At 45.0% G+C, this 22,284-nt stretch overlaps 1 protein-coding gene across 7 annotated transcripts in view; it reads right to left on the minus strand.

Annotated features, from left to right (window-relative positions):
* Nucleotides 1-22,284, minus strand: part of RIPOR2 (RHO family interacting cell polarization regulator 2) — a 244,298-nt gene that overhangs the window by 96,659 nt on the left and 125,355 nt on the right. Inside the window, exon 1 of one of the 7 annotated variants that reach the window (XM_038005766.2) lies at nt 8,568-12,025. The exons of the other annotated variants lie outside the window; for them this stretch is intronic. The gene's annotated coding sequence lies outside the window, so the exon portion shown is untranslated. Of the gene's footprint in view, nt 1-8,567; nt 12,026-22,284 lie in introns of those variants that run through there. 7 annotated transcript variants of the gene reach the window in all.

Below are 22,284 nucleotides of genomic sequence, written 5' to 3' on the forward strand. Positions count from 1 at the left end.
CCTGGGTTCAAGTGATTCTCCTGCCTCAGCCTTCTAAGTAGCTGGGATTACAGGCACCCGCCACCACGCCTGGCTAATTTGTTTGTATTTTTAGTAGAGCTGGAGTTTTATCATGTTGGCCAGGCTGGTCTCGAACTCCTGACCTCAGGCAATCCACTCGCCTCAGCATATCAAAGTGCAGGGATTACAGGAGCAAGTCACTGTGACTGGCACTTTTTCTTACTAGCACTCTTTTCTTCTCTTTTTCTCCATCTCCTAAGTGGGCCCCTAATTTGAGGACACTTCCTGAAGTGTGGTTTGTACTACCTATACTTGCTACATTGAGACAGCTCTGCTTTGAAAAGAAGTTATTTGGATTCCTGTTTGTTCACATGCTAGATTAGCCAGTTTGAAACTAAACTCCTTCTCCATGGTACCAACTCCACTTTCCCAAATCCTCCCCCGACAAACAAACCAAAATGTGCAACAGTTTGCTTCTAATATACAATTTAAGAATGGATTTCTTAGACCAATATTCTGCAGGAGGCGAAGGTGAGCTTTAGATTTGGCTGTTCTGTGACTGCTACTATCATGTTATTTACCTCACAGCGAAGAAATTTGATAGGAATAACACAAGACTGTGGTCATATTTGACCTTTTTCTCTGTCTGGCCGTATAAACCGATCTAGTTATTTATTGCTGTGTGACAAATCATTCCAAAATGTAGTGGCCTGAAACAACAGCAGTGAGTCAGGAATTGGGAAGGCCTCTGCCAGACAGTTCTGGCTCAGGGTCTCTCCTCAGTCAGATGGTGGCTGGACATGGAACAGCAGGGTTTGGAGGAGCTGGGGGCTGGCCAGGCATCTTCCTCTTTCTCATCTTCTCAGTTCTCTCTATGTGATCATAGACAGGTAGCTTGGGCTTCCTCCTAGCATGGTAGTCTCAGGATAGTCAGACTGCTTGCATGGCAGCTGATAACTTCAAGAGTTAGTATTCCAACCAGTAAGGTAGAAGTTGAATGTTCTTTTATGATCTAGCCTTAGAAATCACATTCTCTATTGATTGAGAAAGCCACAGTTTTGAGGGGAGAGAAAATAAACCCCCATCTCTCAATGTATCAGAGTCACTTTATTGAAAGATCATGTGCGGTGGGAGTTATTACTGAGGGCATCTTTGGGAAAATATAATCTGCCAATCTGCCATATGGACGGGCTATAAGTAGTTAAAGGTTAAATTGCAGAAAGTCAGTATTTATCCCTGATATGGATACTTACATAAAATCTCTCCTTAATCTCCAGATAGCAACTTTTTCGTTTTTTTTTAACTTATTTGTTTATTTTTAAATTTTTATGGGTACACAGTAGGTGTGTATATTTAGGGGATACATGAGATATTTTGATAGAGGCACACAATAAATAATAATTACATCAAGGTTAATTAGGGTATCCTCCAGAGAGTAACTTCTAATGTGGTAAAACAGGCAACTATTCTGATGCCTCTCCCCTACCTCCCCTTTGTATCTTAATGACTTAACGCTTGTTAAACTTCCTAAAAATCTCAGGCATCCACTTGTGTTCTGCCACATGCTACTGTCCCTCAGAGAAGGATCGTGCCATGGACATACACCTGCAGCTCCCCGAGTTCCTCATGACTTTCACTGGCAGCTGCACCGGATACAGTGATTGGCACTCAGCATCGTCCCAACCCCTTTTTGCTGCCTTCCTTACTGGAGCTGGGAAGCTGAAAACTGCACTGCCCAGAATCCCCTGCAACTAGGATTCCATGTGTGAGTTGGGGTCTCTGTCAAATGCACTTGCACAAGATTGAAGGTAGAAGCCAGGGCAAGGCTTGTGTGTATGAGTTTCAGATGGCTGCTGTAACAAATTGCCACAATTTTACTGGCTTAAAGTGAAAATGACACATATTTACAGTTCTGGAGGACAGAAGTCTAAAATGGGTCTCACTGGACTAAAATCAAGGTGTTGGCAGGTCTGTGTTCCCTTATGGTGGTTTGAGGAGAAAATCTATTTCCCTGCCCTTTCTAGCTTCTAGAGGTCACCTGCATTCCTTCCCTTGTGGCTCCTTCCTCTATCTTCAAAGTCAGCAATGTTCCATCTCCCTGATCTTCCTTCTATAGTCTCATTCCCTCTGACACAGCAGGGGAAGATTCTCTGTTTTTAAGGACAAATAGAATTAGGTTGGGCCCAACTGGATAATCCGGGATACTGTCAAGTCCTTGACTTAATCACATCTACGAAGTCCCTTTTGCTATGCAGGGTGACATAGTCACAGGTTCCGGGCATTAGGACATGGACATCTTTGGGGGTTGGATGCGCATTATTTTGCCTACCATAGCAGACTTCTGCTTCTTCTATTGTCACTGTTGGCAGCCACCTTCATGGAGTATCTGCTTTTTCTGTAGTGGCTTCCTGGCTGGCTTTTTCCTGATCATGCTAGTGGTAGTCTCATTCTGGAGCCAGTAGCTTCTCAAATCAGTGCATAGCATCTTTTGTTTTTGAAGATGGAGTCTCAATTTGTTGCCCAGGCTGGAGTGCAGTTGTATGATCTCTGCTCACTGCAACCTCTGCCTCCCAGGTTCAAATGATTCTCCTACTTCAGCTTCCCGAGTAGCTGGGATTACAGGCGTATACCACTGTGCCCAGTTAATTTTTGTATTTTTAGTAGAGATGAGGCCTCACCATGTTGGCCAGGCTGGTCTCAAACCCCTGACCTCCAATGATCCACCTGCCTCAGCCTCCCCAAGTGCTGGGATTACAGGTGTAAGCCACCGTGCCCAGCCAGTGCACAGCTTCTTGAGTATAGGTTAGGCAGTAGCTCCAGTAGCCCTGTTTTACAATGTACTTTTCTTAGGTGTTCCAAAAAGCTCAACCTAGAGTGTGTTTCCTTATCCTTCAACTTAGAGAGTGTTTAGTTGGCCTTCCTGGCCCAACCATCCTGTAACCCATTTTATTTTAGATCCTTTCTGCTGAGTAGATTCTATTGTCTGCAACTGAGCCCTGATGAATGTTAGATCACCTGTGGGTGTCCATCACCTCTGCTTCATCTCTCTTTCTTTGTAAGCTCCACTTATTTCTCAGGATGAAGCATCACTGAGAAAACTCTAGGTTAGATGAGAACTTGGGAGGATACAGATCACAATGGCTAAAATGGTGCCAATAACCTTATAAACTAAAAGTGTGGCACTGCAATTCAAGGGTTACAGCTGGTAGTTATCTTGGAATCTTCACATAGGATAGGTTAACCTTGAACCTCTGCATATCAGCAGGGCACCTAGTGTGAGTATACATTAATTGGAAGGTAGACTGTCACAGCTAAGGCCAAGGCCAAGTCATTCCAGGACTTCATATGTAGCAAAAAGTAGAGAAATCAAATGTCATACTGAGATTGACCTCTTGGGAGTTGCACTAGCTCCAGGAGCTCCAGGAAACTGTCACTTTGAATTTATTTCTCCTAGTAGGAGGAGGAAAATCACAGGTGCTTTTAGTGTTTCTCTGCCTTGCTTTTGTATTTCTCAGGTACTCTCCCCACTTTCTTGCCCTTGCCTTCCTTCCAAGAGCTCACCTGGAAGCCAAGGTCAGAAGGAGACAAGCTTGAAGAGAATGGAGTCATTGTTTCTTCATTTAACATCCAAAACAATTTGTTTGAGAAGGAAGAGATCAATTCCAGGGGTAGAGGTAAAGGCCAATAACATTAAACCCAAAAGTTAAGAGGCAAATACAAGAAAGAATTAAAAGACACTGTTGTTTTCTGTACATAAAGTTGGTTTTCGGGATGGTCGTTGGCCAACCTTGTTCTAGAATCATCATCATTAATAGTAGCCTTGTTTCACAATTGTTCTTATCTGACCTTCCTTGCAAGACATGCCTTTTGACTGTCCCTAACTTTCCTACCTTCAGTCTTGATCTTAAATCTAGGTTCACAGGCAGTTAGTTAATAGTTGATACCTACCATCAGGTAGGCAGTATGCAAGTCCCAAGGATATAGGAACAAACAAAACAGACCCTCTGTGCCTTCAGGGAGCTCACAGTCTTCCCAGTCTTTTTGTCTGGTAAATATTCCCTTTTCCTTTCTGTTTACCTGTAATCTTAGAATAGACACATGAATGAAATCTTCATTGACTGCTCCAACCACAGCCTTCTTCCTCTGACCTCTCATAGTCCTTTTCTCTGGGGTGACTATGTGATTGCAACACTTCTGAGTGAAAGGTAGTGCTATTAATAATTATGCTGCAACAACAGGTGTCTATGGGGCAAACCAGGACATCCAGTCACCCACAACACACTATCCAACTCAACTGTGCTCCTCCTACTTCTCCACCAGACTGTGCTCCCTGGAAGGTATAATCAATATCTTACACTTTTTCTTTTTCTTCAGGGCTTCACTCTGTCACTTAGGCTGCAGTACAGTGGCATTATCTCTGCTCACTGCAGCCTTGACCTTCCAGGCTCAAGTGATCCTCCCACCTCAGCTTCCAGAGTAGCTGAGACTACAAGCATGCGCCACCATGTCTGGCTAATTTTCCCCTCCCTCCCCTCCCTTTCCCTCCTCTTTCCTCCCCTCCCCTTCCCTTCCCTTCCCTTTCTGAGATGGAGTTTCACCATGTTACTCAGGCTGGTCTCAAACTCCTAGATTCAAGTGATCTTCCCACCTTAGCCTCCTAAAATGCTAGGATTACAGGTGTGTGCCACCGCACCCGGCCAATATATTATACTTTTATGTTGAATGAGATGTCTAACTTTGTCCAGACCTTAGAATAATTGCCCAGTAAACATATGCTTAAATTGAAACAAAAGTGGGATTCTCCTAAATTATATAACATTACAGACTTGAACTTAAAATCCACCTCAGAATTAAAAATGATTGCAAATCAGTTTTAGAATGCTAAACGGTGTAAAAAAATACTTCCTTTGAGATTCCTCTCTCCTTGGTCTGGTAGAGAACTCATTTTGATCTAATGGAACACAACATAGAAATATTGCACCTCATTTGCTTTCACTGTTGAAAAAATCTAATTTCCTTTTTAATTAATGTAATGAACTTGTGAAAACATTCATCCCCTCCACACAGCGCTCATCAGTTCATGTAAACAGTGCACAATAAAATAAATTGGAGCAGCTTCTTTTCTTCATAGTGTTCCGGGTTTCCTTTGAGGGAATTAAATCCAGCACAGGGCCATGTGTAAATGATCTTTTTTCTAGATAGCCTGCTGCACTCAGGAAAACATTGATTATTTTTAGGGAATGTTTCCAACCTAAGTGAGATGAGTTTACTGTGACCAAAAAGCAAAACAAAACAAGACAAAAACCTGGACCGTGAACCTACAGAAGAAGTTGGTGGCTGCAGAAAGGAGACACAGAAGAGGGAAGAGGACATGTGAGGGTTTCATGCTTAATTCTCTGGAGATACATGATGCATTGAGTGGTTTTGTTCAATTGAATCAACTTGAAGGCTTCCATATGCATAACAGTGAGGTTCTCATTTTCAGGGGAAAAATGTCGTTTCACGAAACTGCCTATAAGTAAATGAAATGAAGAAACGAAGCTAAAAGAAGGGCTCCTTCCAGATGAAAAGGCATATACTCATGATCATTCTCCTTTTCTGAACAGATCTTTCTAATAATCACATTGCAGGGTGTTTACATGACAACTGCTTTATGACACCGTTCTACACCTAGGTTTGCCTTTGGGGAGCCAATTATGAGCGACTGGGCTATCTGTACCTCCTCTCCCCACCCCCACCCCAATTCCCTTGCTCCATTGTCTGTTTTCAGCTGGTATTCTTTTCTGGTTGAATGGCCACAAACACAAGCTGTCTATCTCTCCCAGCTCATGGAGCTCAGCTTGGCAGATGAAAATAACCCTGTTTAAGGAGCTGTTCACAAGCACGAGGCCCTGCTCACAGGACCACCAGTGCAGGAAGCCCAAGTAGAAAGTCAAATCTGCCATTGCCCTGAGGAGCACCCATTGTGTAAATAAAATGGACTTTCACTTCTATCACCACTTCCTCCCAAGAAAAGCAAGGAACTGTTTTTAGACTTCTGACTTCTTTTCAGAATGAAAACAGATAATCTATTGAATGCAATAAATGATTAAATAAAACTCTGGTTTGCAAACCCTTCAACCCAAGGGACTGTTGCATGTACAATTCAGCTATTTAATATAAAATCTGAAATCTGTGCTATTCACCATGCACAGTTGCCTTTGTCTATATTTTAGTCTCTTGACAGAGGGGTGAACCAATAATCTGAATTAACACAAAATGTAACAGAGAAGTGTCTTGGTAATACTTAGAAGTGGGCATGTGGTTGATATAACAGTTGGGCTGTGGGGTTTTATTATAATAGGGGTGTTTCCACTTTAGTGACCTCAGATTTAGAGAAGGACACTTGGCAGTCATTAGCAGGGCCCCAGGTCAATGGGTATCAATACTAAAGAGCAGAATTTTTATGCGAGTTTAGCTAACAAGACCCACAGATATAAATATCTCCCTCCACCCACCCCCAGCCTCCTTGGCTTCTCCAGGTCAACCTTGGGTGGGTCCCTTGTCTGCTGGAAATAACTTCACTTTGCAGTTAACAAAAGGAAGGAGAGCCATTTCTGGAATTGTGTTTGGGTAATCAGAATTCTATGCAAGTCCCTAGTGCATGCTTTTGGTTTTCCTTCTCTCTAGCTTGGTATTTCTTTATATTTATACTAAGGATAAAATATTCAAAGAGAAATCTCACATTAGAGTGTCAGAGGAAGAGGGAAGCAACAGCAACTGGGGGGTCCTTTGGAAGAGCAACATGTGCAGTATGTTTTTACTAAACAGATTCTCCAATGTTCAAGTTTTCAAATGTTTGGATGCAGTAAATTTTTGGACAGGCAGATGCATTACCTTCCTGGGGAAAAGACACAATTTGACACTATTGTAACTGAAGGGGAAGCTGAGCACAGAAAGCTAATCCTGAGTGCTGGGAGATGGAGGCTTCAGATAGGGGAGTGCCTCAAGCCGCTGTTTCCCTAAGTTGGCACATCCCTGCAGTTTGTTCCTACAGAAGGATAACTACTGATGCTTCCTAATTAACCACTGGAGAATAGCCTTGATGGTGCTGGTTCTCGGAGAGTTCATGGCTGACATCCCGTGCTGTGACAGCAGCTAAAATACAATTTGATGAAGGTAGATGGTGTGAGTGGGCAAGCTCAGAGGCTGGTCCAAAATGGCTGGAGGAGCAAGGTGAAGAGGGGAATTGAATGAGTGGGAATACCCAGGTAGGGGAGGGAAGGAGGTGGGTACACTCTTAGAGCAAGACAGACCCGATAGAAAACAAAAGGGAAGAAATGATTGTGTGTCAGGTAACAATCGGGCAGACGCTCACACAGGATGCCCCCAGTCCCGTAGAGATGGCCAAGTACAATTTCTTCAGAATGGGGGCAGTGATTAGTCACAATCCTAGATCTTCTACCAAGTGTGTGGACATAAGAGGGTAAGAAGTGGGGAGCAGGGAGGAAACAGCTCCAACATTTATTTTAAGACAGTCACAACTGTTTTCCCAGATCAAAAGCTTGAACATTTTTCCTCACTCACTCAAGCAACATGTAGGTATCTCCAAGACAAGGACCTGGGAGCCTACCAATCTCACTCTGTGCCACCCCCATCCCAGCAGAATTAGCCCGATTCTCCCGCTTTTCCACTTGCTCTCCAGGGAGCTGTCACTTCTCACAGCACCTCTGCCACCTTAGCACCTGATGACTTCTGCTTACCTAATTTCAAAATGCACCTACTCCCTTCGAACGTGAGGGGTCTCTATCAGCTGCCCACTGCCCTGTGAGAGGGAGCTAGAAGGTCATCGTCTCGGGCAAGAGAGCTGCACATGCTCCGCTTGGCCAGCCCCCTCCCACGCCACGGATACCTGCTAGGGTGCTCCTGTCCTCAGGTGCATCCCCTCCCCCCATCTTTCCAGACACAGGTCGGCATCGAAGCAACACATTTTTTTCCTTTCTTGCCCCCGTTTCCAATTCTCATCCTCCCATTCCACCTGGACAATTTGGAATTCACACACGGTGAGGAAAGAGCTGGTTCATAGTCCAGCTCAATCGGGCAGCTCGGGGGCAAGTGAAGACCCTTGAGACTGCCATCAGCCCTGAGCTGGATTCCCCATAGGCACTGCGAATGCCGAAGTCGTTCCGTGCCAGGGGGCCACCCAGGACTCCCATCTGGGGGCGCTCGCACACATACCCCTCCCTGACTCCCAGGGCCCGGCGCTTCCTCGCCCCAGAAATGTCCCAACGCCGGGCAATGCTGTGGGCCCCTCTAACCTTGGCCCGTTCCTCCACTCTCCAGGGCATCCTTCAGTTCTGCTTGCAAAAAGTGCGCGTGCCCCTTTTGCCTAGCAACTTCCCGACTGTACCCTGCGGGCTTCAGATGCCCGAATCCACCAGGGTGGTGGAAGCCGAGGACGCTCCAGTTTCAACAGCTGCTTAGCATGCAACGCTCATTCAAGTCGAGGACACCCCTCCCCACACAGACCTCACCGGGTTGTAAGCAAAATCAGAAGCTAAAAAGGAGAAATGAAAAGGTGAACCCACCTAACGACGACGGCTCCTTGTCATGTCAGGGGCACACTCAGGGTTCTCTGGCATGGCATATAAAAGCCTCCGCACCAATGCAACGCCCGGAGCTGCCCGCACCTCCGGCTTTGCAGACAGCCTGAGCTCGCTCACTTGGGTGAAGGGGACCCCGGGAGGCAGTCGGGTGGACGCGAGCTGTCCGCAGCGCCGGCTGCCCTGCCGCGTCCGCTCGCAGCAGCTGCGGCGCGCGGGCTGAAGTTGCGGGGCTGGCGGGCGAGAGGGTGGCGGAGCGCGGAGCGAGAGCGGCGGAGCGGGCTGAGGGGCGGGAGCCGTGAGGAGGGGGAGGCGCGGCGCGGGGGCCGGCGGCGTCACTTGTGCTGGGAGGGGAGGGCGGGTGGAGACAGCTGCTTGACAGCTACTTCAGCCCAACTCCAGGAGGCTGCGCTTCGGTGCCTGCTTCCAGCTGATCACCGGCACGCCAGGCTTTTTTGCAAGAGCTGGCGCGGCAGCTTTGGAGTGATCTGTGGAATCGCGCGGGGGAGCGAGCCCGGTGGATCGAGCGCGCTGGAGGGAGACGGCAGAGTGAAGGAGCCGACGCAAGGAAAGGCCCGTTCAGCCAACGTTTTGGGATCTTTTATACAGGCTGGGCTGTGCACTGAAAAAAATGAGGCGGTAGTGTGTGGGGTGGGGGCGGTGTGGGGGTGAGGTTGGTTGCCCACGGCAAGCGTTGTGCTGGAAAGCCCCGCTGGGGAGGGCTGCTTCGTAGGGCATTCTCTCTACCGGGGCTGCTTTGGACACAGCTCTCATAAAGATGGCAGAAGCAGAATTGTTTTTTATTTTGTTCTGGTGGATTTGAATTATAAAGGTTTCCTTTGGGAAAAGCATGGGTCTGCCTGATTGACATCCATTCCCAAAAAAGGGCCTTTTGGAGTGGAAACTGTATGGAACTGGGAGTCGACAAGGGCCCAGGGACAAGGTCCTGACTCAATCTCCATCCTTACACAGGGATTTCCTGCTGTGCCTCAGTTTCCTCATCTGTTAAGTGATCATAATGAATAAATTGTGTATTTAGAATATGTTAACTAGAAAATACCACAAGACACACCCACTCCCTCCCACACCACTTGAGATTCAGTCACCTTGTGAAAGGATCAGTAAGAATCAGTGAGCTGAGATGTTAACCGAAAGGGAACATCCTAGGAGACGTGTCAACATGGGAAACACCCACAACCAGTCATAGTCTGGGCACTGCATCCTTGGGCTGAAATACCAAGCAGCCAGAACCATCGCCTGATAAACTGTGTCATAATCCACCTAGGAATACAACAGAAAGGGCAAAGTCGACTTGATGCCCAGCAAGAATGCCCAAGAGCATGCCTTGGTCACCATGTCTCTGCCTTAGACCATGAAGAGTGGCCTGAGCAGTTCCTTGACAGCCTGAGCCCTCATTACAGCTTCTACCCTTCTTCCAACCTACAAAATAGTTTCTGATAGCTCTTAGTCTCCTCATGTAGGCATTCCTTTGGAGGAGAAAATGTGTTGACCACATGGCATGTATATGTCAGGCAGCCTAGTGAGTTATTTTTCATATGTTTTTAATATTGGGATTCTGGTCAACACATGAGTCTCTGGTGAGTTTCGTTGACTTGAGTGTGTCCTTACACTGTTGAACACTACAGTTTATCAGCTATCTTATATTGTAGGCTCCAGAGCAGATATTTTACAAGCATTGTATCCTTTATTCCTGATTATAATCCTCCAGTGGGTGTTATCATGCCCATTTTATAGATGGGGAAACCAAGATTCAAGAGACTTCACATGACTTGTCCAAGATGACACAGGTTAACCAACTTTAGATACACATTCGAAACCTGGGTTTGGACACCCACAAACATGGGCTATGGTGATACTAACCTGTCCCAGATCCTCACCCTTCAGAGGACACAACTAAGCCGTGTCTGGACTCCTGAGCTGCAGAAACTGTGAGATCATAGACATGTGTTGCCTTAAACGACTGTGAGAAGGGGTTATGCAGCAAGAGATAATGAAAATATCTACACCACAGAAACAATCATCTTTAAAAATATGCCACGTATTGTGGTCACTGTGGTGCTTGAAACCCTGCATTGGTTCCCAATTTGGAGTACAGAGCAAAAGCCAAACTCCACACCAATGCTTACCAACCCCCTGCCAGTCCCTCCAGCCTCACTCATGCGTCTCTCTTCTCTCTCCTCTCAGTTCCTTATACACTCCAGGCCACTTCTCAGAGAGGCCTTCCCTGACCACATCTTTAAGTACATCCTTCCCCCACCAGTTATTCTCTTTCTTAATGCTCTGTGTTTTTTTATAGCACCAACTGTAAATTGTAAAAACTTTATTTGCCTCTTTGTTTATTTCTTGTCTTACTAGAGTGTGAGCTCATAGGGCAGGGACCAACTCTGTCTGATATATGGTGTCTCCAGTACAGAGCAGGAGCTCCATAGCTACATACTGAATGAAAAATGGATCACCCAGTCATTCTGAAGTACCCCTTTACATTGATCCTTTTATTTCCCTTGCTAACCTCACCCTGAAACTTATCTGCAACCACATAACTTTTGCCCATTTCCAAATAGCCCACATCTATTCATTAAGATCCAGTTTAAATACCTTAATCTACATCCATTTTTCCAAGATCCCTTGCCCTCCCCCCGCCTTTTCTTTGCCCTTTCATTTCAGAGCTTTTATAGCACCTTAGTTTACTCTCCAGATGCCTAGCACCTTCCACTTTGTATCATGCCTATTTGTGTAGAGGTGGATGGTTCCAAACATTTCTCTATTTACTGAAGTCTGGAGAAAGAGACATGGAAAGAAGTACAAATATGCAGTAGAAGTTTGGGGAGAACTGAGTAAAGCACTACTGCAGATAAGGACAATACTAATGGTCTCATAGAACGAATCTGGAGGGAGAAGGGCCTGACACCCACCCTGGAGAGACGCTAACTGTATTTCCCCACCTTCCCACTCCCATCACCTTCCTGACTCAGGAATGGTGCTGTTGTAAGTGACATATATAACATTTTATGAGAAGGAGGGGGAAGAGGATGAAAAGAGAGAAGAGGCAGATGATGTTGGGTACTTTACAGACATTATCCCACTGAAGCCTGTCATCTCTTTCCCATAGCTGCCTCCACTTGAAAGATAAGAACACTGATACTCTTGAGAAGACGAACAAGTAAGTTCCTGATGATCACAAAGATGAAGCTAGTGTTGAAAGTCAGATGTGATACCAAATCAAGTGCTCTTTTTACTATAGCACATTCCACTCCCACCCCCAACTTCCCCTATTGGGCTGAGGGGTATCTTGCTGAGGTCTGGGCATGACTGTGGGCATGACGTGTGTGTGTGTGTGTATGTGTGTGTGTGTGTGTGTGTGTGTGTGTGTGGGTGTGTGTGTATGTGTGTGTGTATGTGTGTGTGTGTGTATGTGTGTGTGTATGTGTGTGTGTGTGTATGTATGTGTGTGTGTGTATATGTGTGTGTGTGTGTGTGTGTGTGTGTGTGTGTGTGTGTGTGTATGTGTATGTGTGTACATAGAACAGAGATCAGAAAGAAGCATGGAGTGGCTCCCGAAGCTGCTGCCTTTAGAGATTCCATGAGGTTGCCCCACTCAGTGCTGTGGATTTAGGACTGAAGCTCTGAACAAGAATGAAGAGGGCACAGTAAGCTGCGTCTCCCCTTGAGTAAGTTTCCTTAGGAAGGGAGCAGAACGTGTGGAGTATGGAAGATGAAGGGCCAATGCAGGCCTGACTGACTGCATTAGACTGGAAACTCTGGGAATTGAGATCTATTCTGGGTGACTTTGTAGACCCCACAGTTCCTCCCACAGAGTACCTCCAGAGAGCAGGTACATGTGTGACTGAGGGACCAGGCAGCACAGATCTGAACAACCACGACACACTGTGTATTAGATTGCCTGGTCCAAATCCCAGAGATTAAGGTCATATAACCAAATAAAAAGCCCACACCAGGTCTCCTAGAGCTCAGTCTAAAGGTCTTCACACCGCCTCTCCAATCACTGCTCCTGCTGTGGTCACCAGAGTCTTCGTTCTTGGGTAGTTAATTTCTGCTTGTGCCCATTCTCTCTCTTATAATGCTGTTCACTTCCTTCTAGGGTCCTACTACCCCTTAGGCAGGATTCTTTATCCCCAAAACTTCACTGAGCAGAGCACTCAGATATCTTGGCTGGGCCCTTTTAACCTCATCCAGGGAAACAGTGAAGCCTAGAGCTTGACAGGCATTATGGGTGGGGATAGTATGGGAACCTCCCCACTCCCACCCACGAGACACTTGCATTGCTCTTTCAGGCCAATGAAAAGGAATGGTTCCTTCCAAAGAAGAAATCATTTAATACAAGTCAGGGTATTTTCCCCCCCTCATATATAAATTTTAATTGAAAACACCCGTAATGGCTGGGCATGGTGGCTTACGCCTGTAATCCTAGCACTTTGGGAGGCCGAGGTGGGTGGATCACTTGAGGCCAGGAGTTCGAGACCAGCCTGGCCAAAATGGCGAAATGCTGTCTCTATTAAAAATGCAAAAAATTAGCCGGGTGTGGCGGCAGGTGCCTGTAATCCCAGCTACTCAGGAGGCTGAGGTGGAAGGCTCACTTGAACCCAAGAGGCAGAGGTTGCGGTCAGCCAAGATCGCGTCACTGCACCTCCAGCCTAAGTGACAGAGCAAGACTTCATGTCAAAACAAACAAACACACACCCGTAAGTACTAATAATAGCTATTATTTCAAGAAATAATCGAGTGCCACCCAGGTGCCAGGCACTCTGTTAAGGGCCAGAGACAGAGGTAAGCCCAGTAGTCGTGAAACCTGCCTTGTAGAGTCTGGCGACGAGGACAGTTGTAAATAAGTGGGATGGTGTATTACGAAGGAGGTAGCACTATGGGTGCTATAGGAACTGTGATTATTTTTTATACATAAAACAAGGTGTTTGAACTTCAGCAGCACTGAAAATAGCCTCTTTTAATAACTGAACTGTATCCCATTCTCCTCTCATGAGCACTTTTTAAGCCAGTGTGTGGTTGAAGAACAGACTCAGTCAAACAAACCTTATTGTTCTGTCATCAATTAATCCTAGTAAATACACAATTCATCAGAAGAAAGCAGAACAGCAGCCAAAATGCAACCAATTTAATTCACTGACTTAGAGCTTCACATATGTAATAAAGGACTTAGACCGTGCCTGAAGAACCACTGCTGTTATGAAGTGAAGTCGGTGCTCTAGGTCTAATCAGAAGGTCACTTAGAAATTTGGTTGTACCTACCAACCCTTATCTATCTGTCTGTCTGTCTGTCTACCACATAATTTTTCCCTGTATTCCCGGCAGAAATAAAAAACCATATTTCTGTATCTACCTGTGTCTATTATTCTGGTGAATTTTGGCTTCTACTCTTGGACTAGCTGACTAGTCCTAGAGAGAAGTAAGCAGATACAACTGAGGTCTAATTTCTCTTTATATCTGTGATGCTTCATATCCATATGAACAGCAGATCTAACAGCCTTGAAAGTCTTTTCTCTACTCCTATGACCTTTCTCTATAGGCACTTGGCCACCCAGATCCAAGGCCAAAATATGGCTTGGAATGCTGCCAGTTCTAAGATTTTTGCACTTCTTTCTAATAGTATAATCTTTTGGTCTCCACATTGCTCACGTCTATTGAATTCTTCAGTTGACTCTGTGACCAGTCTTTCTCCCTCTCTCTGTACTTTTTTTTTTTTTTTTTTGAGACGGAGTCTCGCTCTGTTACCCAGGTTGGAGTGCAATGGCGCAATCTCAGCTCACTGCAACCTCCACCTCCTGTGTTCAAGTGATTCTCCTGCCTCACCCTCCCGAGCGAGTAGCTGGGATTACAGGCGCCCGCCACCACTCCCAACTAATTTTTGTATTTTTAGTAGAGATGGGGTTTCACCAGGTTGGCCAGGCTGGTCTCAAACTCCTGACCTCGTGATTCACCTGCCTCGGCCTCCCAAAGTGCTAGGATTACAGGCATGCGCCACCGTGCCCAGCCACCGTCCCTCTGTATTTTTGATTTTCCAGCTTATGAAGTGCATAAGAATCACCCTGGGAAGGAATTTAACATGCAGATTTTTAGGTCCCCTTCCTTTCCCCATGTCGTTTTAACAAGCACACTGATGGTTTTGGCACAGTCATCTCAGAATGCACTTTAGGAAACACTGGTCTGAACCAAGTCCAAATAGGCATCCAGGCCCCTTGGCGCTGCAGTGTGGTTCCAAAAGCCTTCCCAGCTGCATCCCCGCCACTCTGCCATGCAGGCTTTGAGCTCTGGCTCTTCTCACCCTGCATCCAGGGAACAGCCTGGAAAAAGTCCTGGACTCAGAGTCGATGCCTAGGTTCTATTTTAGTGTTGCCAATAGAGAACTCAGGGGCCTTTATGGACCTATGTCCTCATCTATCAAATGAAGGGTTTTGACAACCTGATTGCCAAGCTTTCTTTGGCTCTAACATTTGACAATTCCTGATTCCACCTTTTTCCTCAGGCCATTCCTACTGCCTGGAAATTCTCTGCTGAGCCCTTGCCTCTCACTTTTTCTCCTACCTTTAATGTTTGGCTGTAAAAATCCTGCCTGGCCTATGAAGCCCTGTTCAAACGTTACCTCCTTCATGACACTTTCCTTGGCCATCTGTGCTCTACCTGAGTCCTCTTGTAAGTCATCTGTCCCGAGTGCAGACTCAATCACACATCTTCCTGTTGTTGTAGCTATTTAATACACTTCTCCTCTTTGGTGGATAAGCTCTGCGATGTCAGGAACTATGTTTTGTGCTGCATATAGGATAGTAACCTCTACTTTAATGAGTGTAGAGGATAGCCAATAAATATTGACTAAATGAGGAATGAGAGCATACACTGTCCCTGCTGGTTTCTGCCACATTTTCCCCTGGAAAAAGAACATAACAAGCCTGCATTTATTGGCATCTGAACTGTACCTACAGAAGCATATTTCACCCTGACAAGTGACAGCTGGGCCTTGCTCACTGCTTTCCTAACTGCTGAGAGAAAGACCCTGTTATCCTTTGCCCGTGTCTGGCACCCATGATAAGGTTCTCAAGGGAGTGGACATCTCAGGCTGTTTCCTTGCTATTGTCACAAGTATCTGCCTGCACAATGAGAAACTCGTTTAGCCAACACCCTTAGCATTTTAGTATGTCCCAAGAATGAATGTCCCGGAGGTTCAGAAATCAGTCTCCTGTACTTGGGTAAATTATCCTGACCCTAAACCTCCTCTCCACCCCCACTTCTAGCTTCCACACCAAGGGACCTGTAAGGCTGCATGGGTAGACAACAATCAGTGAAATGTTCAAAGTTGATGGGAAATAAAATATTCTCTAAATATAGCAGTCTCCTTCTCTCCAGAAACTTGAGATTGGATTTCTCATACATTATTATTATGTTACATATAGAGATCATTTTCTGGAATCACATAATCTAGGCCAGCAGTACTCCCAACCCTTTCCTTGGTTTCAAGACACATTGATACAATAGTATAATCTAGAATAGCCTTTTTGAATTTTTGGTCCCAAGACCATTTTATGCTTTTAAAAAATATTGAGGACTTTAGGGACCCTTTGAAAGGGTTCTGGGAAACCTCATGAGTCTTTAGATCACATTTTGAGAATCAGTGATCTAGACTGACAAAAATGTTGGCAAAATGTTAACTTTACAAATTGGTATAGTTCTAAACACCATAGGCTGAAAGTAAATGGCATACATTTAATCAATATGTATTATTGCACAAAGATATTAAAATAAGTATAACATGATTCAAAGCAGTTGTAGAAGTGATTGGAGAATATCAATAACTATGTGTAAGCACAATGCTAAGTACTTGATATGCAGTAGGCTTTTTCTTTTCTTTTTTTCTTGAGACAGAGTCTTGCTTTGTCACCCAGGCTGGAGTGCAATGGTGCGATGTTGCCTCACTGCAACCTCCGCCTCCTGGGTTCAAGCGATTCTCCTGCCTCAGCCTCCCGAGTAGCTGGGATTACAGGTGCGTGCCACCAGGCCTGGCTAATGTTTTGTATTTTTAGTACAGATGAGGTTCCACCATGTTGGCCAGGCTGGTCTTGAACCCCTGACCTCGTGATGCGCCCGCTTTAGCTTCCCAAAGTGCTGGGATTACAGGCGTGAGCCACCGCGCCCAGCTATAGTAGGCTTTTTTAAAGGTTCTAAGTTGACTTTCACTTCACAATATCTTTCCTTTTTCTCTCATGATCAGGGGAAACATTAAAAGAAGAGATGTATCTGTAAAGGTCCTCCAAGGTGATTTATTCATTCCGTGTCCCTGGGCCTGATGCAGTCCCTGGTTTGCAGGTTATCCCATGTTGACCCTTTCTGTCCATCTCCATCTTCTCTCTCCTGGTGGGTTCACCTGTAGGGACCACATCAGTGGCTGCCCTGTGATATCCAGGTGGGTCTGGCCAACGGGGATCCCCAACAGGAGATGAAAGTAAGGTGAGAATATGCATTCCCTGGCTCCTCCCTATGAGGTCACCTTGGACCCCACTATCCCCAGCATCCCCATCCCCCTTGTAACTCGTCTCATTGTAAATAAGCTTCCTTGAATTATTCTAACTTGAGGGAGCCGTCAGCTTCCTGACATTGGCTTGTTTGATAGTCATTAATCATTACCTATTATTGAAAATTTTGAAGTATCTGCTTTTATCCAGTCATTCATATTTTAAAAATATTTCTTCTTCAGGTAGCTCCCTTAATTTAATTTAATTTAATTTTCATTTCTCTTTCCATTGTAGGCTTGTGATGTTGCTGTATGTAATCCTGTTTAATTCTTTTCTGTCTTCCTGCCCTCACCTATGCAAAGATCTTCCCAAAGGTTAGTTCATCCCTATTTCATAAAGCTGGGACCGTTAACTTCAGGAGGTAATTTTAGAAGGAATTACGGGCCCAGAAGCCCTATTGCTTAAAACTTTGTCACTGACTGTTAATCTTCAAAATCTTCATGGACATTATTTTGGAGCCTAATTTATATCTGGAACTGAGGTCTCAGTAAGGTTAAATGAGCTGTCACTAATACTCAGGCAAAGCTAGGGAAAGCTCTAGAGAGTCTCAAGGTAGCTTAAAATACAAGAGAACACACTCTGAAGCCATAACTGGGGCTCCTCCTGGCTGTGCTCTATTCCTTTCTCTCATACTCCTGCTCCTAGGCTCTGAATTCAGTTGCATGCTAAAAAGGCCTGTGCCTCCTCTGTAAACCTGGAAACCATTAGATACCCTAGCTAGCTCCAGGATCTAATGCCTCTTTCCTTCCTAAGTCACTCTTTCACAGCCTGCACCTCCCCCAACTAACACACATTTTATGCAAAATCAGGATACTGGATACAAGATTCATCCCCATGGGCCCAGCACAGTTTCACTTTGCAGAGGTGAGAGTGGAAATCTAACTCCGGCAGCACAGCCTGCTCAACCCACAAAGCCTTCTTTGGTAGCAGGAACCTGGCCCCATTTCCCCTCTTGCCTTCTCTGCTCACATAGAATCCACATCCCTGGCAGCTTTGGAGAGGAGCTGTGACAACAGGATAGAGTGCTGTCATCTTCCATAATTAGCCAGGCAAGCAAGACTGCTGTAATATCACTACGTTGACAGTGCTCTTGCACCTAATAAATTATTCACGCCACCAAAGTGTAATCGCTGTCACGTTCAAAATAGGTCATTCATGCTAAGGCTGCTGGAGGTGAAAATTTCACAGCAATGGAAACAAATCCAAGAGCTTTGGTTTAAGCAAATCTCCAAAGAAAGTGGCTTCTCCAAGCAATCCCATATTAAATATCTTTTATTGAGTCCCAGCTATGTTTTCATTAGCAGCAGCAAGAAGAGACTGAAACAGCTGTCTGCTGGCAGGAGTGAGAGTTGGGGGATGGAAGGCTGTATTTCAGCCTCTTCCGTCCCTGACCCTCCCCCAAAGAGCCTCAAGGGGCTGCTTGAGGAAGATAAATGTGAACACCTGCTCTCGTTTGTTCTCTGCACACAAGACGGTGGCTAAGTCACAATGAGGATAAGCCCTGGACATCTAGAAGAGCAAACGTACACAGGCCTCTCTAAGAAGTGCCTCTCAGCTGTGGGGTTTGCATTCACAGAGGACTTCAAGTTCAACAGCTGTAGGCCGTGTGCCCCTGCATTTCATATCCTAATTCACAGACATTCAGGCCTCTTCACCACTGAGAATACACTCACCCTCTTGTCGGCAGTAGATATTATTCGACTCAAGTGCCTGGTGGAATACAAATATTGGACTGGCGATTTCAGTGTTTGGAGAGTTATTGGTGTTACTGTTATTTTAATGGTTTTTGAGGACTGTCTTGCAGAAGGAAGAACAATTATTTCCCAGAATTAGAATAAAGAGAAGTGATTGAAGATATAACCTGTGGGATTTCGGTTAAAATAAAAGCAAATGTGATGCCTGCTAGCTATTGACTGTTAAATGGTTGTGTAAATGATGAAGACAGATACATCTCCTTTGGAGGGAAAAAGGGAGGGAGCTGAGCACTGGGGCTGATTCTTGCCAGCCTTCTGTTAGGAAGGTAGACCAAACACCTCTTTAGGTCTCTTCCAGCTGAGATTCTATGAATGTATGGCCTTGGAGCAAAAGGGCAAGAAATGCAAGCATGTGAACTTGGTATGCATAGCACCAAATGCAGGAGAGTATGTGAAGATAAAGCATTCCCTGATGCATTCCTACAATTATCGTGTTTATCAGAACATTACTTCCAAGGATGTTAAGCTCTCAACTTCAAATATTCACCTCCAAGAAGCCTGCTCAGATTATTCCAGCCCTTTCCCTCTGGTCTTTCCCTAAATTGCCCTTTAGTGTTCTGAACAGTTTGCATTGTATTATTGAACCCATGATCTTATGGAACAAACCATATAGGTTATATAGCCCAATCCCTATAAGCTAGAGATAAATCTATGTATAATTTTCAATTATGTATAGGCTGCTTTATAGGCAACATTTCAACAACTATTTCTTGAGTGTTCGCTATTCTGAGTACTTAGAATGGGACTTCATGAAGTCATCCACAATTTGTATGTATACTATAAACTTAACTGTCCAAAACTGGAGTCTTGATTCTGCATCACAGCAATACCCTTCCTCACCTTAAGTCTACTCCTCCAGCAGCCGTCTTCATTTCAGTAAAGAACAATGTTATCCTTCCAGACTCTGAGGCCAAAGCCCTGGAATCATCCTTGACCGCTTTTTCCCATGCCCCCAGTATTCAGCCAGTAGCAGGCCAGGTAAGGATCCCATGAGCTCTTCTGGAATAAGCCCATGGTCTCCTAACCTGCCCTTGCCCTTATTCCCCCATCTTTCTTTCCAAGACAACAGTCAGAATGATCCTTTTGTAAGGTAAATCAGATTGCATCACTTTGCTCAACACTGGCCAATGGCTTCCCATCTCATAGAGTAAAAACTCAAATCCTTACAGTAGCCTATAAGGCTTTACAGGAGCTGAACTCCCCAAAAGCTCTTAGATCTCTCTCTCTTCTTTTTTTTTTTTTTTTTTTTTTTTTTGAGGAGACAGAGTCTCTATCACCAAGGCTTGAGTGCAGTGGCATGATCTCAGACCACTGCAGCCTCTGCCTCCTGGGCACAAGCAATTATCCTGTCTCAGCCTCCCAAGTAGTTGGGACTATAGGCAGGTGCCACCACACCCAGCTAATTTTTTTTTTTTTTTTATAGTAGATACATGGTTTCACCATGTTGGCCAGGCTGGTCTCAAATACCTGATCTCAAGTGATCCTCCAACTTTGACCTTCCAAAGTGCTGCGATTACAGGCGTGAACCACCATGCCCAGCCTTAGATCTCATCTTCTACCATTCTCTGCCTTGCTCACATTGGTTTCCTTACTATTCCTGGAACACTCTCCCCAGACCTCCGTATGTTCAGACCTTGACTTCAAACCTCTGGGAATTTGTCAGTAAAGTCTTCCTTGACCACCATGTCCTATTCCACCCACTCTACACTTAATTTTTTTCCGTAACACTTATCGCCCCCCTCCCCCGATGTACTATATTTTTATAGGCTTGCCTATAGTCTGTTTCTCTTCTCTGCAATATAACTTCACAAGGCTGGGACTTTGTTATATTCACTGCTGTATCCCGAGAGCCAGAATAGACCTGAACCAAGCATATGGAAGACTTTCAATTGATATTCTCTCTTTTTTTGTTAAATTTGAGACAGAGTCTCGCTCTGTTGCCCAGGCTGGAGTGCAATGGCGCGATCTCGGCTCACTGCAACATCTGCCTCCCGAGTTCAAGCAATTCTCCTGCCTCAGCCTCCCAAGTAGCTGGGATTACAGATGTGTGCCACCATGCCCAGCTAAGTTTTGTGTTTTTTAGTAGAGAAAGAGTTTCACCATGTTGGCCAGACTGGTTTCAAACTCCTGACCTCAAGTGACCCATCCTCCTCGGCCTCCCAAAGTGCTGGGATTATAGGCATGAGCCACCATGCCTGGCCGATATTCTTTAAATGAGTAATAAGAAAAAAAACCTTATTTATATCCCTAAATAGCTCGTAAGCCCCCAAGGGAGACACATCTTCTAATTATGTTATTCATCTCTAGAGGAGCCTCAGTAAGTGCTAATCTCAAAGTATTTTTGCAGAGTTCCTGAAACTGATGCCCAGCTAGGAAGAAATTAGTAGCAAGAATCCCATACGTAACTCTCACATATGCTGTTATAAAGGAACCAGTCTTTCTAAGATTGTATCAGATATGCTTAGCCTTGGTCAGCGTCAGCAACCTAGAACCACTTCTATCTTTTGTGGAAATTCAGTTCCCTACTGTTAAATTTACCTGGCTCAAGAAAAAGCAACTGCTCTGCAGACCCTCAGGAATGGCCTGGTACTTTCCAGTGTTTTGTGTACTCATTCTGAAGTCTTTAAAAAACCAAAAATATGGTAAGGGGCCAGGCGTGGTGGCTCATGCCTGTAATCCCAGCACCTTGGGAGGCCGAGGCAGGTGGATCATTTGAGGTTAGGAGTTCGAGACCAGCCCAGCCAATGTGGTGAAACCTTGTCTCTACCAAAAATACAAAAATTAGCCTGCTGTGATGGCATGTGCCTGTAGTTCCAGTTACTCCAGGAGGCTGAGGCACAAGAATTGCTTGAACCAGGGAGGCAGAGGTTGCAGTGAGCCAAGATGGTGCCATTGCACTCCAGCCTGTGCAACAGAACAAGACAGTCTCAAAAAAAAAAAAAAAAAAAAAAAGGTAAAATACACATAACATAAAATTTACCATCTCAACTGTTTTTAAGTGTATGGTTCAGTAGTGTAAAGTATATTCACACTGTTCTGCACCAAACTCCAGAACTCTCTCATTTTGCAAATCTAAAACTCTATGTCCATTAAAGCAATTCCCTACTTTCTCCTCCCTTCAACCTCTGGCAATCACCATCTATTTATTGTTTCTATAAATTTGATTACTCTTGGTACTTCATAGAAGTGGATTCATACAGTATTTGTCTTTTATGACTGACTTATTTCACTTAGTATAATGTCCTCAAGGTCCATGTATACTGTAGAAGGTGTCAGCATTTCATTCTTCTTGCAGGCTGAATAATATTCCATTGTATATATATACTGTACTACATTTTGCATGGGTGAATACTTGAGTTACTTCCACCTTTTGGCTATTGCGAACAATGCTGC

This window comes from Chlorocebus sabaeus, chromosome 17 (genome assembly GCF_047675955.1).
Source record: "Chlorocebus sabaeus isolate Y175 chromosome 17, mChlSab1.0.hap1, whole genome shotgun sequence".
NCBI lineage: Eukaryota > Metazoa > Chordata > Mammalia > Primates > Cercopithecidae > Chlorocebus > Chlorocebus sabaeus.